Source organism: Bombus fervidus, chromosome 1, assembly GCF_041682495.2.
Source record: "Bombus fervidus isolate BK054 chromosome 1, iyBomFerv1, whole genome shotgun sequence".
NCBI lineage: Eukaryota > Metazoa > Arthropoda > Insecta > Hymenoptera > Apidae > Bombus > Bombus fervidus.
The window spans coordinates 4,169,739-4,175,135 of record NC_091517.1 but is presented as its reverse complement, the minus strand read 5'-3'; the positions used below and the strand labels follow the sequence as shown (position 1 = coordinate 4,175,135).

General features: G+C 35.6%; 1 long non-coding RNA gene across 3 annotated transcripts; it reads left to right on the top strand.

The window, feature by feature from the left end:
- Positions 1-788: 788 nt before the first annotated feature.
- Positions 789-4,956, top strand: LOC139986687 (uncharacterized). Of its 3 annotated transcripts, none has more exons than XR_011799700.1 (3): positions 789-843; positions 1,385-2,424; positions 2,514-2,644. It is a non-coding gene; the product is annotated as an uncharacterized lncRNA (long non-coding RNA). The 3 variants fall into 3 exon arrangements; XR_011799699.1 differs by having other exon boundaries at positions 821-924; XR_011799701.1 differs by having other exon boundaries at positions 823-924; positions 2,636-4,956.
- The last annotated feature ends 441 nt before the right edge of the window (positions 4,957-5,397 follow it).

Genomic DNA, 5,397 nt, shown 5'->3' with positions numbered 1-5,397 from the left:
TCAAGTTCGGCGTCTCCTTAGCTACTGCTTAATTACGTAGTTTGGAAACGCGTCTCGACAACTCCGTTCGACCGAAGTTCCTAATCCATAAATCGTTGCCTAATATACACACGCCAGTTAGGTAATGCATGTTCAAGAGAGGGTAGTTTATGCATGGTAACCTTCGGATCTTGTTTCTTCGCGACGGAATAATATTTGCATAAATAATTTCCTGGTCAACAAGGAATTTTGAATCTCCTACTTCATGCTAATGATATTCTATCGATATTGATTTGTTAAAATAAATCAATAATAATAGATTAAATTTTGTTAAGGTTATAGGATGGATGTGGAATTAAAGAAACGCGTGGGTAAATTGTAAGGTATTGAAAATATATAATTTATTGTGAAAGTATAAAGTGTGGAATATATATAAGCTGGTCCAGATCCGCACGCTAGCAATGTTACCCAGAAACTAAAAGAATACCGAAAAAACAAACGTCGCACGTGTGTCGCTTATCGTCTGTCGTAGACGCATTCTTTTGTCTATGCGCTATCGATGACATCGGCGCTTTGTGAAAGCCGAAGACCAGATGTAGAGTTTTCTCAGAAGTATCGATCACTTCAACAAATTTCAATGAAATTTCAAAGTCAGATTCATTCCCAAAGAATCACGAGCGTAATTCGGAAAGTTGCGTGTTATCGTTTCGGAAGTTTCAATGCACGAAATTACCATAAAGATCTGACGTTGATAGTTATAGCATTTAAATTATCAAGGAAGTTGGTTTATTGGTGTTGTATCTCTGAAGCGCGATTTCATTGTTCCGGCGGAAATTATCGCGGCCTCTTACGACGTTGCCGTGGGTAAGCAATACAGTGGCGCACGGTCGAAAGTTCACAGTACGTAAAGTGGATCTTTGGCGCGAGCAGCAGCGCAAGAAACGCGTAATTATAACTTCGCATTTATGTCCATAAAATTGCAGTCGTAACCATAAATTGCGTTATTTTGGCCGTTATGACAGCAAGTAAACGGCCGACACGCATGAGCTGAAACCCGTTTGCTCGTCAAAACTATAATAATACTTAAATAGCATTAATTTTCTGCATATTAAATAAATATCAGAAATATCGAATAAAACAATTTACTCTTATACTTTTTCGCAATTTTTATAATTTTATGGGAATAAACAGAACTTTAGCAGAAATTTAATTACGATTTAACACTCGTAAAGATGTTTCACTGGACTATCAAAGGGACCGGGAGTAATAATTTTTTTCATCGTCGAGCATTTCGTCAACGAGATCGTCCCTCAGTTTAATGCAAATTTCGCTTAACCAGCGTTCAATTTACCCTTTTAAATTCGCACGACGAAACCCATGCCACTCGATTTTATTGTTCTTACAGAGACTATAAAGCCGACTGGCGGACAAAGGAGTTGATCCTTGATGCAATGCTTTCCTGCCACCTCGTTTAAGAACGAGTATTTGCATGGGCTCGAGACGTGGCGAATCGGAATTGCGTCGAATTCATTGTGAATGCGCATTTAAGCTAGAAAGTCTCGGAACATAACGAACGACACTGGATGGACCGTATACTAACGTGTGGACGAAAACTTGGGAAACGAGAAAGAAAGGAAAGAAAAGAAGAGTGGGAAGTAGGGAAAAAGAAATAGGTTTGAAGAGAGAAACGGCGGTGGGGTAGTGGAAGTTGTCATTACGCAAATTTAAGGCTGGAATATAACAGACGCGAGAAATTTTACGCTTTCTGCTGCTTGGGAGTTCGCTCGTAAAAAAGGAGCCTGTATTAAAACACATTAAGTCCACCTGCTGGTAGTTTTACTCGTATCTACGTACGATGTTTTACTACTCATGGTAAAAATTTAATAAGTTCATGCAAATGAGGCCCTTATGTAAATCTGGAAGATTTCATGGCGGTCCAGATCCGAGGATCGCGGTACATATTTTTCGGCTGTTCCTTATTACTATGGTGAATTTCAACGTTGTAACTAGAACTTGCGAGGCGAACAAAAGAAAAATTTGATTCTGCGCACATGATCAAACTCTTGCTCGCTAATTTTAGACATACGTAAATAAAATTGATGGACTAATATCGGCATGCCTGGATAATAATTATTATCAGTTTTGTTGTTATCCGCGACTTTATAAGCAAAATTTACTACTTCACAAATTTAAATGTTTCTAACACAAAGTTTATATTACATATTTCCAACGATTATCACGAAAGGCTCATTTTATTGCTTCATGCAACGATTCATAGATCTATTTATATGTGAAAACGCTTCAACATTGCGGTATATATAAGAAGCACAATATTGCTATGAGAATCAATCAGTTAGCAATATGAATCAATCGGTGAGACTTTTTATCTTCCTTTTCGCCGTTATTCTCATGTCAGACTACCTCATTACGCTGGCTGACGCTATGGTAAGTAGAAAATATTATATTACCGATAAAATATTAATTAAGGCTTAAAGTAATTGTATATATATATATTATATATATCAATTTTTCAGTGCATCTGTAAAAAAGGGAGACCGTTTCGTGGTTCTCTAGGCAAAATCTGTATGGTACGTTACAAATATTGGAACATGTTAATCGATAATACAATTTGTTAATCGAGAATATTTTCTTTTAGAAAATCTGTCGAATCAAAGGACAAGGATAAATATATATGACGATATGGCACATCACTGTTATTCATTTTTCTTGTGTGATTGGGCAGTATTAGAAAATAGAGCATACTTAAAGTACACTAAATTCCAACAAGCACTAGGATGCATATATATGACGATATGTCACACCACTATTATTAATTTTTCTTGTGTGATTGTGTAGTATTAGAAAATAAAGCATACTTAAAGCATACTAAATTCGTTCAAATATTCAATTCCCTGAGCCTACAATAAGAAAATGCAATATATAACAATGGAATCCGCTCAATTTGTTTAATGATCTGCAGGATCAGATAAAAAAAAAAAATTAGTAGCAGTTAAAAGTACATCGAAACTTTCGCCTATCGAGTTCGAACGATTCTCTTTTGGAATCTAACTTCTCGAACTTTTCATTTTCCCGTAATATACAATTCCCATGTCGAAGAGGAGTCTTCGTTGAAGAAAAAATATCAGACCTCGGCACATTCCATCAGAATCACTGTGGAAACCAAGATTTTCTTTGAAACGCGTATTCTCTTATTCGTTCGGGTGAAAACGCCAAAGGAAATAGAAAAGTTGTATCTTATAGCGAAGGAGGAAGGGAAAAAGGAGGGGGAGGGGACATGAAGTAAGAATGGGAAGGGCAAAAATAAAGAAAGAAACTGCTTTTCAACGCGAGAGAGCGACAGGATAAAGAGAGGAATGGTGTAAGAGGGAAATGAAGAGAAGGAAAGGAAAAAGAACGACTAAGGGGGTAACTTTATCTGCGCTAGCAGAAGCGGCCCTCGAGTTCGATTTTGCGCTGCTCACTAAGTTACCTGATCTGCTCTCCATTGTCTTGTGATAACTTTGTGATACCTGGCTAAGGATTTCCTTAGATACGCCGTCTCCGGCTTGTTCCCTGAACGAGAAGAAAGACGAAGCATAGGGCTTAAGTCGTGAAACTTTCCCAACAAGCCGAACTCCCTCCACCCCGGTTGAGGGTGTTGCAAAAGTCGTATATCCGTGAAATGATCCCGTGCGCGGTACTTCCACGTGACTCTTGCTACTTCAACGAGGAAACAGCATTCCTTTTCGTTTATGTACTTTACGATATGGTCGCGTATTCGCAACTACGCAAGCACGTGTTCCAAAGGGTACAATATGATTATCGACCGAGTTTACACGAAATGTTATCTGGCAGGTTTGTTTTCCAGTCAATCATGCAATCCGAGTACGAATATCGTTTTTCAGGAAACAATTTCATATCGTTAAATTAACAGATAAAATGAAGTCAAGTGGAACGTTTGGCACTGCATTGTTGTTATTGTCTTTTGATCTTTACGTTTTATTGTTCTGCGCGATTAATTATCATTATGGGAGGATAATGGAACGGAAATACCAGGATTCGCCAGTTGGATACCTCTGGATTTATATATAAATAAGCTTTACGGTAACACCTTGCTCATTTTAAATTAGTACAATGTTTGACTAAGACGGCAATTAATTTAAATTTATCTTTGTTCAGAAAATTGATTATTTGATCCGTTTGTGTTTCATTGCCCTTTATGCAGGAACAGTGATGGCGAAGAATGAACAAAAGGAAAATTAACTCTCAAATATTCCCGATCACTTTTATGTTATTCAAAATGTATCGCTTTCGGGACACAACGTGATGCGTATTTATACGCGACGATATTAATCTTCCTTTGGTAAATCCTTTGTTTTCTGAAACACGTTTACGTTTCGAGATCAAAGTGAAAGAAAATAAAAGCAAAGCAGACGATATTTGTCACATTTTACGAATCGCTATACTGACATTTCTTTTACGGCACCTATCAACGTAAAAGCTTATTGACAGTTCAGGCACTTTCTTTTTGTTTAATGAAACAAAAAATAGTTTAAGTATTTAAGTGGTAAATTATCAAAAGGAATTGGAAATCCTATCGTACCTAAAAATTAGTTACAATTACTTAATCATATCTTCATCGGCTGCTATAATTTTTAAAATTTTACTGTTAAAATTTTCGAATTCTTATCTCTGTTCCTTCATTTTATTCTTTGACAATTTAACATCACATCAACAAGGTTATCTGCTCTGGTTGTAAAAAGATTAGATTTTATGGTAAAGATTAAGGATTTAAGAATAGTTTTATATGCTCTTGATAGATTAAGGTAATATTCGCCTTTGTAATTTTCATATGTAAATGATACTGTATATACCTACATTTATATACAAGGTGGTGAATCGTTAGGTATAAATTTGTGACAACAATTGTAATAAAAGAGTTCTTATCTTCTTTAATAAATATTCATGTGTGATTTTTAAGTATCCGCTTTTTAATCAAGACTATTGTTTTCGCTTATCTATTTACGTCACTGTGTACTCAAATTTTATTACTTCGTGACCTCGTGTATCTACACAATCATTTATACAGTTATAAAAATTTATTATTAAATATAAGTGTTCGTAAATATTTTTACAACGAAGAACAATTCAATTCTATAGTATAAATACGAAGCAAAATATCGATATTGCATCGTCTTGCGTCAAAAGCTGAATACGCTTCGAAATGAATACATCACTGAAGCCTTTTTTCGTTTTGCTTGTCGCCTTAACAGACTACTTAGTTATGTCATCGATGGTATAAGGACAATTAAGTAATATTGCATACTAAAGGAACTCTTACATTAATACAAATATATATCAAAATTTTGATAAAGGAATTGTGGTAATATTTCTAATAATTTAAAGTATTTTGGACTT